Source organism: Petromyzon marinus, chromosome 79, assembly GCF_048934315.1.
Source record: "Petromyzon marinus isolate PM22_M1 ecotype Great Lakes invasive population chromosome 79, UKy_Petmar_22M1.pri1.0, whole genome shotgun sequence".
Taxonomy (NCBI): Eukaryota; Metazoa; Chordata; class Hyperoartia; order Petromyzontiformes; family Petromyzontidae; genus Petromyzon; species Petromyzon marinus.
The window spans coordinates 8,088,448-8,109,975 of NC_133745.1; positions in this window are offsets into that span (position 1 = coordinate 8,088,448).

The window sequence follows — 21,528 nt, forward strand, 5'->3', positions numbered from 1 at the left end:
TTTTTATAGCTTTATTTTGGTGATTTTGAAAACGTTTTGGTTTAGCCATGTTTGTTTTTTGTAGTACAGAGTTAGCCTGATAACTTTAATCTAAATTGTCTTATGATTGTTATTATTCGACTTGCATCCCACCGGGATTTTTGCACACAGTGTTGATATACGGTGCTTTTCTGGAAGACTTTGCTGTCTTTTCCTGGATTTTTCTGTTGCGTGTAGTCGCTTTAAGATGTTCCTTGATCATGTTTTGTTTGTTGCGGTTGCACCCGAGTCAAGAGCAACATAGCTCACAGGGTTATACCAAATAAATGAATCTGAAAAACTTAAATGAATTTCTGCTTGCATGTCTGTATATTCATGTGATTATCTTTGCTTGAACAGAGGATAATTGGGGAGTTGAAGGATCTCAGCGGGGTGAAGCATCTCCAGGAGGAGAAGGACCATGCGACAGAGAAACGCCACATGGTAGAGGAGCACCTCTTTGAGGTGCAGCGCCTTGCCAGGGTGAAGCGCCGCACAGAGGAGAACTGCTTCAGAGACTATTTCCTCAAGAAGCGCCTCGTTAAAGTGAAGTGCTTCACGGAAGAGAAGCGTCTGGTGGAGGAGAAGTGTCTCGCCAACGTGAAGAGCGTCGAGGAGGAGAAGCGCCTCATGGAGGAAGAGCGGTGCCTCGCCAGGACTACTACCATCACCACCACCAACGCTGCCACCTCCGCCCCACCACCGCTGGCGCCACCGCCACCTCCGCTGCCACCATCACCACCATTGCCACCGCCACCACGGCCATCACCTCCAGCACCTCCGCTGCCACCACCGATGCCACCGACGCCACCTCGGAGGTTGAGGAGCATGAAGAGAGAATGGAGAAAACAGAAGAGGGGGAGAAGATGGTGGTGGAGGATTAAGAGGAGGTGGAGGAGGATGAGACAAAGGAGGAGATGGAGGTGGTGATGCAGGGAATGAAGAGGAAGCGAGAGGGCCTCGCTCGTGAGGCGAGAGCAGTCACCTCACTCCTCCGCCGCATGCTGCTTTGTGGTGGCATGTCCACCACTCAGTAGGGGTGATGGAGGTCGTGGATCGGTGCCTACCATGACCACTATCACGATACTATCCACCCACCCCGTGATACATGCCACACCCACACACACACCACATGGGTCCCCGGAGAGACCGCGCCACTGGAACCACAGCTGTGGAATGAAGCTGAGCAGCAGATGCCAGGACTACAGTGGAGAACGATTGCTACGAAGACACCGCACACCACACACAAACGGGACTAGCCCAAAAGCATAGCCAGTCCGACCCTGGGCCCCTTCCATGCTGGTTTTCATCCAGGCAGTCCTCATAGGATGACCTTGCCATGGTTTCCAGGACATGGAAGGGGCAGCTGACCCAGGGTGAGAGAGCTGGAGGGGTCTGGTATGGACAATGGACGACACCTGCCACGTGGCAAGCCCCAGGGCCACCCTGTAAAGAAAAAGGTTCAATACCATTCTGTTAAATTTCGATTTAAAGCTATCTTGGCTGCAAGGATTCATCTTCTTTGGTTATTTCGGTAAAGTAGCGTAGAATGAGAATAAAATAATACATTGATCAAATAAAATAACACAATAAAATTCTCACGACGTTTCGGCCACAACACAAGCGGCCTTCATCAGGTGAAGGGACGAGACTGTCTGGAGGAAAGCGCTGGAGTGAACACAGCCAAGCTCAGACCGCGACCTTTAAGCTGTGTGAGAAGAAACAGAGCGCCTTGACAAACGAATTAGCATAAAATTTAGCATTGAAAGAGCTGAGTGATTAGCTTGTGACTGGTCACAGAAATGGCTATGTTAAAGTCAAAGCCTACACATCCACAGAGGCACCTAGTACAAATCAAACAGGATAATTTAGCATTGAAATTGCTGAGTGATTAGCTTGTGTCTGGTCACAGAAATGGCTATGTTAAAGTCAAAGCTTGCAAGGAGAAATATCCCTGTGAAACTCGCACAGACAGACACACACACACGCAGATGCGCACACAAACAGGCACACAGGCGCACACAGACACTACTGCTACTAACTACTACTCAGTACTACCACTGCTGCTACCACTAAGCGTAAAACATTCCCATCGTGATTGTGACTCTGACTGGCCGTTGCGGTGCTGCTGCTGCTGCTTCTTAGATACCCCAGGAGCAGCTCCAATGCCGCTTCGAGGTGCGAGAGAAGATTGGCGAGGGAGGGCAGGGAGTGGTGCTGCGGTGCGTGGACCACAATATGGGATTCCTGGTGGCTGTCAAGATGCTGGCACTGCCCATCCAGTAGGTTGGGGCAGGGGTGATGGGGTTGGTGGTGGTGGTGGTGTGCGTGGGTGCTGGTGGTCTTAACACAGCGGCCATGGTCATAATTATAAATGAATACAATAATAGATAATAAATGCAAGTAAATACAACATGGTTACAAAATAATGAGTATAATAGTAAACAACAATGATAATAACCTCTGCAAAACTATCTCTAAATATAAACTGAAACTATCTCACTAAAAAATTAACCGTCGTAAAACTACTATGAACTAGAGACCCACAGACTTGCTGTGTGCACACAGCCCTACCAAAATGGAGATGCAGAGGATGGAGTTGAAGGTGATCACGGAGCTGCAGGGGGAGGGCAGTGCTGAGCTGCACGGCGTCATCCGCGTCCTGCACTCGTTCCACTTCCGCGGACACAACTGTCTCGTGCTGGAGCTGTTGAAGTACTCATCATCACCATTGTTATTATTGTCATCATTATCATCATTATCACCATCGTCATCATTATCGTCATTATCACTATCGTCATTAAAATTGATTAACACAGAAGTGTTGTGTTCTTTCGTGACATTTATGCATAAGAACTGTATTCTGTGCTGAGATCTGAACTTGGAGACCTGGCTGAACACACTACCACATACTCAGTAAATGTTAAAGCGGGAATAATTGTATTATACTGATCGATAGTACAAAGTTAAACAACACAGCCGAGTTTAATCTGACATGCTCAAGTACCTGCATAACTGCATATGATTAATTGCATTATCCCGATTGAAAACCGACCCTCGTCAACGAGGCGGGGCCTAATTATCATAACGGCTCGCAGTAGCATAATCACACATACACTAGCATAAATTAATACGATTATCTCTCGCATTCGCATAGTTTATGCGCATAAATTACAGCAAATTAACATTTTTTCGGATAATTATGCAAATTTCAAATTTGATTTAATTTTTATTATTTTCATCAAATTTTCATAACCTACATATACAACAGACCGCAACCTCACCCCAACCGTGACGCGTGTCGGAGAGCCCTCATGTCGTTGTTGTTGACTCCGTAGTACAGGTTTTGTTTGGGTTAGATCGCGTGAATATATAAATGTTGTGTTGTTATACCTCGCCACCACCCGACACGGCCATCACCACACAGAGACCCATAGACATCGTCACCACACAGAGACCCACAGACTCACCACACTGTCAACCACAGACTCAGCCCCTTTACCGTATTCACCTGATTAAGAGACTCAGTTTTTTTATGTTCTTGTTACAACAAAGTATGGTTTGCGTCCTATAATCCGGTAGTAGGATAGATCGGATTGATTTAACTCACCCGTTTTGGGGTGCGTCTTACTTTACCCACTAAGCTATTCATTGTTGTTATGTTTGTGTTATATTTTAAATACAAAATGTTTACATATGTGGGACCTCTTTGGCCCAGAATTACAATTACACAATAAGGGATATGGTGTTACCACCTCGTGGAAATAGAAAAACTTCATCAGCAAAAAAGGAAAAGGAGGAGGGAGACACAGGGAGGAGGGAGACGGGGGAAGGAGGGAAACACGGGGAGCAGGAAGGAGACCGGGGGAGGAGGGAGACACAGGGAGGTGGAGGGAGACAGGGGGAGGAGGAGGAGGAGGAGGAGGGAAATGAGGGGGAGGAAGAGAAGGAGGTGCTGCAGCTGCTGACCTTCTTGACAGCGAATCTGATCGCCGGTTTCATGGCTCACCTAGCGACACAGACGGAGTGGCTGCAGTTGCAGGAACAGCTGCAGAAGGTGCAGAAGGTTCAGCAGCTGCAGGAGGTTCAGCCAGCACAGCTGGTGCAGGAGGTGGTCAACTGCCTGGCAGACCTGTTCCTCGTGCGGTTCAGAGACTCCGTTCTGGACTTGGTGAGCCACACGGAGGAGCGGGTGGTGCACCGAGGGCTCCTCCGGCTGCTCGTGGACGTGGCCTGGGAGGTCCTCCGCGATGGCTCCGCGAACTGGGGCCGCGTGGTGGTCCTGGTGGTGCTCTGCTCGCTCCTCCCTCGCGAAGAGGCTGGTGGACTGCTTACGTCTGAGCGACGCGGAGAAGACGGTGGCCGTGACGGACGCGGTGGCCGCCCTGCTGGTGAACGCGTGCGGGGCCTGGCTCGTTGAGCAGGGAGGCTGGGAGGGCTTCAGGCGAGAATTCGGGCTGGGGTCGCCCACCTAGGAGAGCGGCCGCGGATGCCGAGCTCCGACGATTGGCGACGGTGGAGACAAAAAGAGAGGAGAGAGCGAGAACGTCGCAGTTGGGAAAAGAAGAAACAATCCGTACGGAGGAGACGGCGCGACCTCACCCTGACCCCAACCGCGACGCGCGTCGGAGAGCCCTCATGTCGTTGTTGTTGACTCCGTAGTACAGGTCTTGTTTGGGTTAGATCTCGTGAATCTCATAATGTTGTGTTGTTAAACCCGCCACCACCCGACACGGCCATCATCACACAGAGACCCAGAGAGATCGTCACCACACAAAGACCCACAGACTCACCACACTGATACAACAAAGTTTGGGTTGCATCCTATAATCCGGTAATAGGAGAGATCGGATTTATTAAGCTCACCCGTTTTGGGGTGCGTCTTACTTTACCCACTAAGCCATTCATCATTGTTGTTATGTTTGTGTTATATTTTAAATACAACACGTTTACGTTTATGGGACCTCTTTGGCCCAGAATTAAAAAGACAGAATAAGGACACACTGCAAGCCTCGCAGAGTGCTCTGCTACTGTGGAAGAGGCGTGTGGTAGCATTCCACCTGCCACGGCCCCTGGGGGAGGTGTTGTATCTAGGCCCCTTTTCCATCTTAATATTAACAAGTAATTTTTCAATACATATATATACATATTTCTATTGTTTCTTTTAATTTTAATAATGAATAAAAACACCAAACCAGGCCTCAGCATGGCATGTGGGGGTCATATTTACCTTGACCCACTAACACGATTTTGACGTTCAGAGCCCTCCCAGGGTCAGAGGGAGCAGATAGAGAGCAGAGCGCAGTGGATTGCAAAGGGCTGACGTAAACACAAAGCCAGGGTCACTGGGAGGTTGCGTTAGCCTAGATCTAGTTAAGTCAAAAAAGCTAATTGGTGCTGCATTACTATTAAAGCAACTTAAAGTCGGAATTTAACGACAGGGTAGGCTAAAGTTATTGATCTTCACACCCACTTCAATTGAACCCTGCCACAAGCTACGTCAATGTAACCATCACCCGTCTATTAATTTAATATGAAATGTATTTCCATATTTTAATAATGTCTATACGACTTGACCCGAAGCCTATAACAATCAGGTTTTCCTAAGTCAACATAAATGCTCTAGCCTCCACCCATACGCAAATAATAAGCAGGGTTAAAGTAAGAGTAGAGAGGAAAAGAAATGCAAGCGGACAGCAAAACTGCAACGTAAGCAAAGGGCGATGTTAAACCCAGGGTCGGAGAGAAAGGGAAATCCCGGCCGTCTTTGTATCCCTGCAGCGCGGGGTAGGAGTGTGTATACGCTTGGGGAAACACGAGTCAAACACCACAACGAGAAGCTGACTCAGACCTTGGATTAATACAGAATCATAACTATGGAATTCTGATGAAATGAAATGTTAACTTAAAACTTTTTAACCATTTCTTTGTGCGTCGGTGAAAGTCGGAGGGAATATCACCCCTCCCTCCAGGTTGTGCACCCAGACAGAGAGGCGCCTTCGAGACAATTTATAACATTTGATTGTTTTACTTGTGGGTTTTATGGTAGGAGTATGACAACGGAATATACCGTGGGTGATCTACACAAGGACACACACTGACACATGTACGGACACACACACACGGACGCAGATACATACGGACAAATCCTTACACAGCAAAAATCGAAAGAAACCTCGCCTTGTGGGCAGGATCCGAGTGAAGGGATTTTTGGGCATAAAAAGAGGATCCTGAGCATTGAAACCTCAGTTCGACTTGGGGGGGGGGGGGGGTCGGCTCACCAGAGTTCGACCGGGGGGTCGACTCTCGGGAGACAGTTCGACTCGGAGGAGCAACTCGGAAGAGTTCGACCCGGGGGGGGTCGGCTCACCAGAGTTCGACCGGGGGGGGTCGACTCTCGGGAGACAGTTCGACTCGGAGAGGTCGGAACTCGGGGAGTTCTACCAGGGGGTCGGAACTCGGGGAGTTCGAATCGGAGGAGGTCGGAACGCGGGGATTTCGACCAGTGGGCCGGCTCAGGAGCAGTTCCAATCGGGAACGAGAGCAACAGGTCGCCAGCCGGCGAGCTGCAGAGCAGGGGGCGGCGAGCAGAAGCCAAAGTGGCCCCGTCGCTACCCACTGACGTTGGCAAGACTCGCAAGGTAGTGAGGCGTCACCTAGTGTGATTTCCAAGAGCTGAAAGACAGAGTATTGCTGAAAGATTATTCTACATTGAGTCCAGCTGCAGAGCGACCGACGCACCAAGCAAGAGCTTCTGCAAACCAGAGCAAGAGCACGTGCGACTTGAGTCATCCAGCAGTGGAGAAAAACCTGCTTTCAGCAAACCAGCAACGAGCACGTTCGAGTTCTTCACCCAGAGAGAGGGAGCGTGCCGATGCAGCTCATCCAACAGCGGAGAGAAACTGCTGTCAGCGAACCAGCACGAGCGTGATCGCGCAGCTCATCCAGCAGTGGAGAGAGGTGTCCACTGAGCAGAACTGAGAGCGATCAAGCAACTCTCCCCCGTGGACAGAGGCTGGCTGCTGCGTGGAGGAGGGCGGCGATTCGTATGATGCACTCCCACACACCTCACCGCTCTAAAGGGAGCGAGGCTACTTCTCCTACAAGCGATGCCAACTTCAGCATATGGCAACGCAAATAATTAATTCCAAACACTGACTATTCAAAACAATTCATATCACTCAAACATACACAGGTTCTTAACCAGAAGCGAACACTCAAGTCCGTGAACCATCTGGCTGTGGAAGCATCGATCGTGTGATAACAGTCCGTCATTTATAAGTATATTCATAATTTCCCTCTTTAATATTTTGTTTTGGACTGTACTTCTAATCGCATAAGTTACCAACCGATCCATCAATACGAATTAACCCTTGGCACCTTCGCCACGGAGCTACGGTCCCGGGGAGGAATCGTGCTAAACCGATTTTCTGATCATACATTCTTATTCACGAATTAATTAATTAATCTCCCGTGAGATAACACGTTCCGCCGCATACCCTCACACTAAGCCATTTCGGTAATCTTATAGTCTGTCCGGTGGATCTGTTGTTACATTTATGCCTTTGGAAATAATAACTGTTTGATTGTCTTTTTATATGAATACCGTTGCATGTTAATCAGTCGCCTGTGATAATGTGCTGACCATTTCAAGCATAATGATCGTTCATATTATAATGTATAAGCTTTTGTGTAACATAGCATTTGCATGTTCTGACTCTCTCTCTCACTAACAGCAATCGCTTTATGCGGGGTCCATGTGTTATCAAAGTGAAATCGTACAGTCGTTGATGATACTGTCTTGATACCGTGTGGATACCGTGTTGAAGTTCCGAGATTGAGAGTCACATACATATTATAGTTAAGGTTTAATTAGAAAATAAATTGATTAATACAGAAGTGGTCGTGTGATTTTTTCCTGAAGTTTTTGCATAAGATCTGTATCCTGCGACGAGATATGAACTCGGGAACCTAAACTATAAACACACCAATCCACACTCATTAAACTAATGCGAACGATGTGAACATGAGACCTAAAATATGAACACTCGGGGAGTGTTAAAGCGAGAATCATTGTATTATGCTGATCTATAATACGAAGTTAGACAACGAGGCCGAATTGACACTAGCGTAACGGCACACGATTGATTGCGTTATCCTGATTGATAACCCCACCTCGTCAACGAGACGGGGCCTGATTATCATAAAGGCTATCATTAACACAACCACACCCACTCGTATAAATTAATACGATTACCTCTCTAATTAGCATAGTTACACGCATAAGTACACAAATTAGCATAATTTCGGATTAATTATGCAAATTTCGAATTTCATTTAATTTTATTTATTTTTCATCAATTTTCACACACCCACATATACAACAAATTGGGGGCTCGTATCCGGGATCTCTCGCAGACAGTTTATGCTTAAATTAAGGAACGAATCACTGTTGTATTGATCAAGGTATTGTGAACTAACATTGCCCTGTGACTGTAAACGGTGTAAACAAACAAAAAAACGCACTCTGAAGGAAAATACCAGAGTAGCAGTGTATAACAAAGACAGTGGGGGTAAGATTATTTGCTCGAGTTGAACCAACACATCCTGTGATACGAATGTTTTTATATGTACTCTGAAGTGGAATTCCAGAGTAACTCACGCCACACATAAGAGACTAGAGTTAAGATACACTCTTAGGTCTATTAACTACACTACGTAATAGAGATGGCACATGACCCGCAACGTTCTGAGGGTGACATCCCAACGCATAACACTGATACAGAATGGACCTCCGAGGAGGAGATAGAATCTATGGAAAAACAATATCGTGAATTTGTGTTAAAACGTACTGGACGGACTGCTAGACAGCAGACAGAGCAGAGAGACGTATGGGAGGGGAGACATATAGAAGATGTTAAGGCACATAGGAGGAAACTACTTAAGGATGTGATGAAATGTAGCAAAGCCAAACGTGACGTAAAAATTGCAGAAATAGCAAGGTTAGACTCGTATCTCCTCACACAGACATACAGAGAAAGATTATGGACTGGGGAAAAATTTGACAGGGAAAGGAAGGAGAAACTGTCCCTAATAGAGGAGGTTGAGCGTCTGCACGCCCTCGTGAGAGAAAAAGAGTCGGCGCTGAATGCACCAGCGAAACCCCCAGATGTTGATACACATAACACATACGGGAGTAACAGTTTACCACACTCCGAGCCACGCGGACGTAAACCAGAGACAGGTCACACAGGAGGTGTGGCTACCAATCAAAGTGGTTTTGACAGAGATTCCCCCTCGCGACTCGAGAGAGGGGAGGGAGAGATACGGATGAAAATAGGAAAACATAGGACTGACAACTTCGAGGGTAGAGAGGAAAAAAATATTAACACTAAGTCAGCAGGATATTCTGTACTGATCGAGCAAAAAAGGGCGGAGCTGGGGCAAGACGAGCGACATGACAGAGACAGCTCATTTGGTAGACACATTCCACGCAAGCACGACCGACGTGGAACCTATGGCAGAGATTACTTTCCAGAAAGACGCACATCACACAAGCATGAGCCATGGGATAAGCAGGAGTCACCGAGCAAAGTTGACTCACGTTACAGGTGCAAAAGGCACTACAAAAGTTATGTTAAGCAGCGCCACCGTGATGGTGACAGCTCGAGTGAGCACTCCTCAGGAACAGACGCCTCTGACGATGATCAACTGTCCGAATACTCATTCAGTAGTAAAACTCTGAAATTGATGGACAAGGCTCTCGTCAGAATTCCCTACTTTGATCCACACGATAGGAACAGAGACATACACGCTCACATCGCAACGGTAGAAGCAGAAGCAGTGATCAGGGGTTTGAGGAAAACGAATGAGAAAGCCAGTTTACTGAGACGAAGCTTGCACGAGCAGTCTATACCATGGGTAAAGTCGCTTTCATACAAGGTTCGGAACGATTTCAAAAAGCTGAGCCTGGCAGTGAGCCGGAAGTTTGGAGAATATTTAACATGGTCTGAGGGATTTAATGCTGCAAAATCTATGACCCAGTGCGCAGACGAGGATCCGCGAGATTACCTCCTACGGTTTAAAAGAGCGTACTACGCGGGTGATGTGGATCAGTATCACGAAGGTGACAAAAGGTTCAAAGTTATGTTTTTCGGGTCTTTGAGTCCAGAGATTACAGAAATTGTGGGAATGGTATTGAATCCAGAAACAGCCTCCTTACACCATATAGAGGATAAGGCGCACAGAGCTTGGCTGTACAGAGCTAAAGACAATAGTTCTACGACACCCAGAGAGAGGGATGATGTAACCAGCGTTTCAGAGGGAAATAGAAATCACGTGAGCAGAAACACAGCACCACCAGCGAGGCAATGGCCCGCAGGCTGGGAGCGATCGCAGCGTGCAGGGACGCATATTTGCGAGAATCGCGGTGTGTGTAGACCAAGAGCAGAATCATGCCGGGTCCCAATGCCACGACACACGAGGGATCAAACACAATCGGCCCACTTCCGATCGATTCCCCCACCAGTTTTACCAGGAGAGAGCAGAGGCATGAGGAATAGGGAGACAGGCGTGAGCTTGGCTGAGACACAAAAAATGACACGGGCACGTGATGAATCAATCACATTGGTTGAGAGGGAGCTTTCAGTGAGAGTGGTGTCCGTGGAGCTGCAGGGAAATTATGGACCCGTTAAAAAAATTAAGCAGGCTGCGGTTGACAAGGTAAACCAGGAGGGTCCCAATGATTGGGAAACAATAAATGCGTCGGGCACCAGTTCTGATAATGTGGTGGAGAGCGCAAGTGTTGCTCCCGTAATTGACACACCTATCGAGCAGGGAAACATAACTGCATTAAAGTGTGATCCTACATGAGATGATAACCAACCGCAGGGAGGGGAAGGAAAACCTGATTGTCTGGTAAATATAAATGCCATCCCTTGTGTCGCGGAAGTGCGTGAGTGTACTGTGGAAGAGGCAGATGAATGCAGACATCAGCCTTTGGATGTTAAATTGTGCTCGGGCACACTAAGGAGGGATGGAGATCAGAGTGTTGAAGTGGAGGAGAAGAATATCCGTGACGGATCGGGAATTGTGTTGAAACACAGCATACTCAAAAGCACGGAATCGAATCGTGACCCACAATCGAATCGTAGCGCAGAAGGGAATCGTGGCCCAGAGTCAAATCGACTCCCAGAGGCAGCAGATGTGCACAGGGCTGCGGAGAATACAAATGACCCCAACAGTCGAGTACGGAAACTCGTGGTGTATGTTGATCCTGGTTACGCACAGCATAACTTCACGCCACACAATCTCACATGGAAAGGGAGTGATAAAATAAATTACCGATACGAACCAGTGAGCCATGTTCATTAGGCCAAAGCCATCACGACGATGAGCCGGGACGATGATGTGATGATGTTGCATGGAAGGGTCATCGGTAACTCTAAGATACCTGGCCATGAGAGATATGATACACTCGTGACTAAAAGAGTCAGTCAGGTTATCAATGACTTGGTACAAGGTGGCAGAGAGGTAACATGAGAAAGTCAGAGAGACACCGTGGTTCTCGTTAACCTGCACTCCGCCATGGTTAACTTAACAATCCAAGAATTGGGTTTCGCAATCCGAGATCTGTACGAAGAAGAGAATACTCGACAGCAAATTCAATAGTTGATCCAAAGACTTGTTGCATTGCACCAGCGGCAGCATCAGTGATCTTCTCCAAGGACAATTTCCTTCATATCTGGTAACTCCAACACTAAAAAAAAATGTGATACCATTAGCATCCCTGGAAACAATCAGTACAACACAGGTACAAATTGCCTTTAAAATGGGTACAGCCACACCCATACATGGGGACTCCCAGACCAGACAGGTGGGATTTTTGTTGAATTTCCCACTGGTCAAACCCGAAAATGTATTTCGATTGCGGACAGTATTGAACGTGGGTACATGGAATAACGACATCTCCTATAACATGTAGCCAGTAAAACAATTTCCCCTTGTTTTACCTTCCTTTTAGTATTTCTTTTCTTATTTCAAATGTAATCATAAGTTGTGACGTGCGCGCGTTGTAAGGAAACATTATTTGAGTAATATTGATGATTCATGATGGAAAAGTGCATAGATTCTTTGTTTTAAAAATGACCCGTGGCCAATTGACCACCGATCATTTTTAAAAGGGCGGAATGTTGTATCTAGGCCCCTTTTCCATCTTAATATTAACAAGTAATTTTTCAATACATATAGATACATATTTCTATTGTTTCTTTTAATTTTAATAATGAATAAAAACACCAAACCAGGCCTCAGCATGGCATGTGGGGGTCATATTTACCTTTACCCACACGTTTATTATGAATAATATTGGTCGCGAAAGCCTACGTGTTAAACTGACTAACCTCTATGGGGAGGATACTTTTCTTAAAACCAGAAAGTTGGAGAAGCTCCGCATCAAGCGGATGGAATTGATATCTTCACTGGCGTTCCTCAAAAGGTGCAGAGATTCGAAGTTAATACCAAACGCAGTTAAAATAACACATCACAAAGTCTGCTAAAGCTAACCAAATACTACACAAAGCTAGCAAATGATTATTAATAGAGAGAATACAGCACAACAGGAGTGAATTATCTTACATTTCAGAATCTCTAAGGCAGTTGCACTTAGATATAAGCAAGTAGATCAATGCATTATTGGAATATAATCGAGACCATAACACAACAATCGGCTGATAATGTGTTTAATCTAACCAAAACTAGCCAAATGAATAAATTATCTAGACTTCATAATAAACAAATACCCACTAAAAACGAACAATTTAAAAACAAACCCGTAATGAACTTGACTAACACTGTTTTAACCAGTGACATGATCTCTGTCCTTTCTAAAGGCCTTAACTTTGCCGTTACCCCACGCACAATTCCAGTGGATGAGATAATTGCTGAGGTAGAATCAGCAGTTAGACTCCTTCCACATAATGAGGCAGAGATGACTAGACACGAGGTTGCCAAAATAATTGAAAATAGCAAAGTACCAAAAATAAATATTAGCTCGAACGAAGCAAAAGCCTTAAGAGAGATTCATTTAAATAAAGATTTTAAAATCCTGGCAGCTGATGAAGGCCGCACTACTGTGGTGATGCCACGAGCCAATTATGATAATAAAATTAAAGATTTACTAGAGAAAAGTACCCACATTAAAATTAAACGAGATCCTATTAATACTTTAGAACGTCAGACTACTGCAATAATTGCAAATTCATTAATCCCTAAGAATGAGCAATACCGAATAATTCCAAGGGCCTCAAAACCATCTAGACTGTATGGGCTACCAAAGATTCATGAAATCGGCATCCCATTACGACCCATAGTCAGTACAATTCGCTCTGCCACATATAAATTAGCAAAACATATAACTAAACAATTACATCCCTACATCGGGAGGACATCTTCATACATAAGAAATTCAGAACATCTTGTGAATGTGAATAAAGATATTAAACTTTACCCTAATGATATTCTGGTGAGTTTTGATGTGATTTCTCTATTCACTAAGGTTCCAGTGAACGAGTCACTTAAATTACTTGATACACTAGTAAAGAATACAGGTTTACCAAAATATATTCTGAAACTGGCTCATCATTGTTTAAATAACACTTACTTCTTTTGGAGGTGATTTCTTTAAACAAAAGGAAGGAGCAGCAATGGGCTCTCCTTTATCTCCGGCTATAGCAAATATGCACATGGAAAACTCTGAAACAAGAGCACTTGTCTCGAGCACATTGAAACCATGTTTTTGGTTTAGATATGTGGATGACACTTTGGTTGCCTGGCCACATGGTAAAGATACACTTAATGATTTTCTAAATCATCTCAATGCACAAAACCCGGCCATCCAGTTCACCATGGAAATGGAGGTGAATAACACATTCCCGTTCCTAGATATTTTGCTTGGACATGGCCTAAATGGTAAAATAGCACACAGCGTTTACAGAAAGCGAACGCACACACTGATGCTATTTGAATGCAGAATCACATCATCACCCAGCTCAGACATCCTCTCTTATCAAGACGCTGATATATCAGGCTAAAGCAGTGTCAGATGGTGAAAGTCTCGTGAGAGAGATTAAACACGTTAAAGAAGCACTACGACAGAATGGCTACAATAATGCTCAAATTAACAGAGCATTGAATGCCAAATCACGATGGCAAAGCAACAATGCTGAAATCGATAAGATTGTTAAAACAATTAAAATACCATATATCTCGGGAGTAACTGACAAATTAGTACGTGTTTTGCAAAAGCAAAACATTACAGTAGGAGGGAGACACAGGGAGGTGGAGGGAGACAGGGGGAGGGAGTGGGACACGGGGAGGAGGAATGAGACACGGGCAGGAGGAGGAAGAAGATGAGGGGGAGGAAAAGGAGGTGCTGCAGCTGCTGACCGTCTTGACAGCGGATCTGATCGTCGGCTACATGGCTCACCTGGTGACACAGACGGAGTAGCTGCAGGTGCAGGAGCAGCTGCAGGTCCAGCAGCTGCAGAAGGTTTAGCCAGCACAGCTGGTGCAGGAGGTGGTCAACTGCCTGGGGGACCTGTTCCTCACACGGAGTGGGTGGAGCACCGAGGGCACCGCCGGCTGCTCGTGGACGTGGCCTGGGAAGTCATCCGCGATGGCTCTGCGAGCTGGGGCCGCGTGGTGGTCCTGGTGGTGCTCTGCTCACTCCTCCCTCGCGAAGAGGCTGGTGGACTGCGTACGTCTGAGCGACGCGGAGAAGTCGGCCGTGACGGACGTGGTGGCCGCCTTGTTGGTGAACGTGTGCGGGGCCTGGTTCGTCGAGCAGGGAGGCTGGGAGGGCTTCCTGCGAGCATTCGGGCTGGGGACGCCCACTTAGGAGAGGGGCCGTGGATGCGGTGCGTTAAATTGTGGGTACTCCTTCCTCTACTGAAACATCCGCCCAGTGTGGAAGAGTAGACCAAAACATCGCGTAAAGGGGTTCTCTAGAACTCGGTCTTGTAGAAATTCTTCCTATCACCAGAGATATGATAAAGCTATTGCGGAATTGTGCCACCACTCCACAATTCAAATTGTTTTGGCAGAGTATTCAAATAATGCTGCTGCTCACGATACAGGTTCCTGCTTATGTATTTGACATGGGGGGTGTTTGGAAGCGGCTCAGTGACCCAGAGGTTGTGGTGCCGCGGCAGCGGAGCCGCTCCATCGGGGCCGTGCCCACCGCCGTGACGCAGCCACCGGGGAGTGACGGCGCCGACGTGGCGCGCCCATCACACGAATGCACACACACCCCACGTAGAGCCGGGAGGGAAGGTCACCTGGCCAACAGGTTTTTATCCAGAAGCCCCTAATGAGATCAAGCTTCATGGTTTCCTGCAGCCGGGAAATTGGGCGACCTACCCCCGAGGCTGAAGAGCACCGCGGTGCTGTGACCTGGGATTGTAATGGCATGGTCATGGCAGGGGCTGTTTAGCCACCGCGAGTGGAACCACACACACACAAACACGAGTCAGTGGGCGGATAGCGGGAAGAACGGAAAGCGGACGTCCAATAAACCACTGCGGTGACGTCACCAGAGCGGTGATCCGAGGGCGGGAAAATCCAGACCTCTGATTGGACAGGGGGGCACGGGGTGCGGGAACATCACCGTTCCACAGCTTCTGCAGCATCAGATTGGGACTAAGGTGAGTGCGGGCTAATTGATCAGAGGGAAGAAAGCGGAGAGGCAGGCAGGATAAGTTGAGCCCAGGATCCCCGAGGGATAAGCTAAAGTCTGCTGACCCACACAATCACGAGTAGTTTAGCGGGTTACTCGCGGTGAATAAAATAGCTAGTAGGGGGATAAACTGTGTCGTGTGGTCTTTGTGAGTGTGAAGAGGAAGGCGGAGTGCTTAGCATTCGCGTGCCCGTGCGGCTGTTTACCGGAGTGCTTAGCGTTTGCGTACCTGGGCGACTGTTTACGGGAGTGCTTAGCGTTCGCGTGCCCGTGCGGCTGTTTACCGGAGTTCTTAGCGTTCATGTACCTGGGCGACTGTTTACGGGAGTGCTTAGCGTTTGCGTACCTGGGCGACTGTTTACCGGAGTGCTTAGCGTTCGCGTACCTGGGCGACTGTTTACGGGAGTGCTTAGCGTTCGCGTGCCTGGGCGACTGTTTACGGGAGTGCTTAGCGTTCGCGTACCTGGGCGACTGTTTACGGGAGTGCTTAGCATTCGCGTGCCCGTGCGGCTGTTTACGGGAGCGCTTAGCGTTCATGTACCTGGGCGATTGTTTATGGGAGTGCTTAGCGCTTGCGTACCTGTGCGAATGTTTACGGGAGTGCTTAGCGTTCGCATACCTGGGCGACTATTTACGGGAGTGTCTTGCGGTCGCGTGCATGCGCGGTTGTTTCTAGCGAAGCAGAGAGCTAAGCGCCTGGTGTGCGTGTACACGCGCGGCTGTTTAAACGGCCCTTTTAAATCAGAGCGGAGTGACTCCCTCCAATAAGCGGCGCGCGCACGGCAGACACCCCTGCCCTCTCACCCCCGAACCCAACTCCCTCGCGTGTGATTGGTGTATGGGGCTGGGCAGGTAGCGGTGTTGGGTTTGTTATTGCCTAGGCGTGTAGAGCGTGTGTGTGAGGGAGTCATGTGTCAGCATACCGTACCCATTTGTTTACGTACTGAAATCACGCGTCGGCGCACCGTACCCATTTGTTTACGTACGTGAGTCACGCATCGGTGCGCCGTACCCATTTTTTTACGTATGGGACAGAGTCTTGCTTCGCGAGCACGCTCACCGCAGCACGCCGCCACTGAACCCGCGTAGCGCGCCGCAAGAGTAAAGCGTACAAGCCCACTAATTGAGCCATGCCAACGCGGTCGGTAACAAAGTCAGGGGCCCCGGGGGGCGAGGAGTTGGAGGTCGCTAACCCGAACCCTACAGAACTGCCAGGTGGTAGTAGTACAAATGTAATGGGGGAGTCAGGGGGCAACGGCCCCGACAATTCAGTGATGGCGGGGGACGGCAGCCCCCACAGTTTGGCGTCAGAAGCGGTACGAACCCCCGCGTTACCCCACGCAAAAATATGGCATATATTTACCAGCCGGGGGGCTCCTTGGTGGAAGGCATTCGCCCGCAACGTCATAGGGGCTAAAGAGATTAATGGGTGGACGGACGCGCAGGCATTACGCCAACTTATTATGAACCTGGATGGGCGGGCAGCCAATTTTGTGGAAGCCCTACCCACAAGCGCGCAGACACAGCTAGAGGAACTGATGCGCCGACTTGATCTGCGTTTCGGTACGCGTGATGAGGAGTAGGCAAAAGCAGCCTTAGAGGCACGCTACCGCCAACCCGGCGAGGACCTGCGTGATTATGCCGAGGATGTGCGCGAGCTAACAAAGATCGCACACCTGGGATACACGACAGAGATGATTGAGGAGCTTGCCGCTGAGAAGATCCAGCGATACTTGACTCGCACGTCGTGGTGGCAGCCAGACATGAGCTATACACGTCTCCCCTTTAACGCCCTTGTCGAGCGCGCGCATAAATGTGAAGGAATTTCCAGCGAACGCGCGCAGCTCCGGGGGCTGGGAAGAGAGCGCACCATCGCAAGCCTGTCGTTAGAGTAGGAAGAGGAGGAACAGGTGCTCGCCACGACGGTAAGGGGTCGGGAAAGGGAGCCCCCGGTAGCCCGCGAGACAACCCCGGGATGGGTAGCAGGGCTACAGACCGGCATGGGTGATATAGTCGGCCAGGTGACCCAAGTTGGTGGCCATATCACCAAACTACAGTCCACAGTGGAGACCATTCAGTCGGAAATGGGGGAAATGCGCTCCACGGTAGGGGGGCTAGCCGGGAGGGTGGCCCGACTAGAGGCAGAGTCTGGGCAGCGGCGTACGGGAGGGGAAAGAGGGAGCGTGCGGGGAAGCTCCTACGGGGCCACCGCCCTTCCCCGAGCGTGTTACCTGTGCGACCGCCGCGGGCACCTCGTGAGAGACTGTCCTCAAATCGCCCGCACTAGACAGGCGCCAGGGTTAAACGCCAACGCCCCCTAGAGAGTGGACCACCTAAGGGTGCAATCGACAAGGTCCCAAAACAAAACAACGATAGTAATAATGGTGAGCGAGTGACCCCCGCACAGATTCCGACCACAACACCCAAGGACGCGGTGAGGACAGGTGACTGGCTATGGGAGCTGGTGGCGGCGATCACGGGGGCCACATCACTGGTAGGACAGGTGAACGGGCAGCGCACCTGGATCCTACTCGACACGGGGGCAGTGGCTTCACTCGTGAGCGCCACACACTGCAGCGTGCTCGGGGTTGACGTGAGCCGCCTGCAGGCACACAGCGAGCAGAGCCGGGATGGGGTTGCTAGGAAGGATCTCCCTCGAGGTCCGTCTCGGACACCAGGTGTGTACACAGGAATTCTATGTCTCGAGTGTGTTGTGCCATGAGTGTATTGCGGGTACGGACCTCCTGGAGAAACTGGGGCTCAACGACTAGCCAGGCCAGCGATGCGCCACTGTGGAGGACAGCGGGGAGAGGATCCCGCTCCTGGGACAAGAACGGAATCGCCCTCACTTCACACCCATGGCCGCCACCCTGGTGACGGCCGTCATCATCGGCCCGCTTGCCGAGATGCTGGTGCCCGTAGCAACACCCTCCGCCGACCCCACACACCGACCATCGGGCGAGGTAATGCTAACTCCTCACCCGGAGCTGGCGGACCGGTACGGAGTTGTGGGGTCAGCCACACTGGTAAACGCAGATGAGGGCCGACTGTTTATGCGGGTGTTTAACCCACACAGTACCCCGGAAATTCTACGACGACGCACCACGGTAGCCACCATACACCCCCTGCACGCGCTCCATTCTAACGACTCGGTGTTTGCACTCTGGGCGGAAGACCCTGGCTGCCCCGAGGACAACCAGGATCTGGCCTGGCGAGTCGGCCCGACCCCCCGAGCCGAGATCGTTCCCTTGCATGATGCGTTACATGTGCCTTGGGCAGATTTACCTAAGGGGGAGGCCGATCAACTGTGCGGATTGTTGCAGGAGCACGCCAACGTGTTTAGTGAGCACGATTCAGATGTGGGCCGGACAGACCTTGTTAAGCACCAAATTAACACAGGTGCAGCCCGACCCATCAAACTCCCCGCATACCGAGTGGGCGCGCCAGATCGGACCCAGATCAAAGAGGCAGTCGCGGATATGCTACGTGATAACATAATCCAGCCCTCGGCGAGCCCCTGGTCTTCCCCGGTAGTGCTAGTGACGAAAAAGGATGGGTCGACCCGATTCTGTGTTGATTACCGAAAGTTGAACGCAGTCACCCTCGGCGACGCCTTCCCCATACCGTGCATCGACGACACCTCTGACAGCCTCGCAATAGCACAGTATTTTTCCACCCGCGATCTGGGGTCCGGGTACTGGCAGGTGGAGATGGCAGAGGAGGATCGGCCAAAAACCGCATTCACCACCCCAATTGGACTGTTCGAGTTTCGAGTGCTTCCGTTCGGACTCACTAATGCGCCCGCAACGTTCCAGCGATTGATGGAGTTGGTGATGCGGGGCTTGCAGTGGGAACAGTGCCTGATTTACCTGGACGAGGTGACAGTGTTCAGTAGATCTGTCGGAACACTGGTCCAGGCTGCGAGAGGTGTTCCAGCGATTGCGAGCAGCCCATCTCAAGCTCAAGCCGCGTAAGTGCTACATTGCGCAGTGCGAGGTGGCATACCTCGGACACCGAGTCAGCGAGGCGGGGTGTGCACCGATCCGGAGAAGGTACGCGCCGTAGTGGAATGGCCACGGCCAAGGAACCTGACGGAGATCATTCTTGGGGCTCGCCACCTATTATCGTCGATCTGTAAAGGGATTCAGCGAGATTGCATGCCCCCTCACCCAACTCACCTCCCCTAAGAACCCCTATCAGTGGACGGAGGCCTGCCAGACGGCCTTCACCACCCTCAAAGACCACCTCGCCCACACCCCCACTCTAGCTTTCCCCAATTTCACCACTAATTTTATTTTAGACACCGATGCCTGCAGCAGTGGGCTGAGCGCGGTGCTGTCGCAGGTGCAGGGTGGGACGGAGCGGGTCATCGCATATGCCAGTCGGACCCTGAGTGGGGCCGAGCTGAATTATTGCGTGACCCGTCAAGAACTGTATGCCGTGATCTTCGCGTGTAAACAGTTCCGACCGTATATGTATGGCAGGAAATGTCGGGTGCGCACCGACCATCATGCCCTGCATTTCCTCCTTACGTTCAAGGAACCACGGGGGCAGATGGCCCGATGGTTAGCGGAGTTGCATGAGTACAAATTGCAAATCGAGTACAGAGCTGGGCGTACACATGCAAACGCGGACGCCTTGTCGAGGCGACCCGCGGTGTGCGCCGAGACAAGGGCGGAGGAAGTCTGCCCGTGCTTCACGGGGGGACGCTGCCAGCAAACAGCGGACCACCGAGGGCGCGCCGAAACTAAAACCCCCCCTCGCGGGGGAGAGTGCAATATGTGCCACAGAAACCCCGGCAGGGGGAACCAGGGAACCGGGGGACCACCCGGCGGACGCGGAGCCCACGCTCCGGGGCCCAACGGGTCACTTAACCCCACCCAATCGGATCCAGGAGAACATCGGCTGCGCCTTCCCAGGCCTGGACGACGAGTAGCTGAGACGGACCCAGCTGCGAGGATCCTGATCTGGCGGCGGTGGAAGCGGCCCTACGGGAGAAGAGGGACACCCTACCAGGACCCTGGCATGGTTTGTACGCCCGGTTGTGCATGCAGAACGGGGTGGTACGGGAGCTCACCGAAGCCGGCCAGCCTGGGTGCATCTGTGTTCCCGCCCAGGTGCGACCCCAGCTGCTAAGACTAGTGCATGACCACCTGCTCGGGGGCCACGACGGGGAGACCCTGCATCGCCAATATCTCTGGCCCAAGTTAGCACAAGACGTGGCCGCCTGGGTGCAGGGCTGCCGCGCGTGTCAGTAATGCGGGCCCAAACCAGCGCGATACCAGGTCCCCCTGAGACCGTTCCGCGTCAGTCGGACGAATCAGCTGGTTGGGATCGACCTGCAGGGGCCATTCCCGCGATCCCACCGGGGCAACCGATATATTCTTGTAGCGGTGTTGTACTTCACACGCTATCCCATAGCGGTGGCCATCCCCGATAAGACAACCCTCATAGTGGCCCGAACATTCGTGGAACACTACGTACTTAAGCACGGGATCCCCGAACGAGTCATTACTGACCAGGGTAGTGAGTTCGACCCTATGCGGAGCTAGGGTCCGGGCCTACCTGCAAGGCGAGGCCGCACACCAGCGGCAGGAGCAGGGCGCCCGACCCCGGATGGAGCCCCCTTCTACTCGGCGGGCTCCAAGGTGTGGCTGCACACCCCTCGCGTCGGGGCCGGACAGATGGGGAAGCTAACCACCTACTGGCGGGGACCCTGGACCGTGGGGCGACAGATCTCCCCCTGGACGGTACTGATTCAAGGGGGGGAGAGAGGC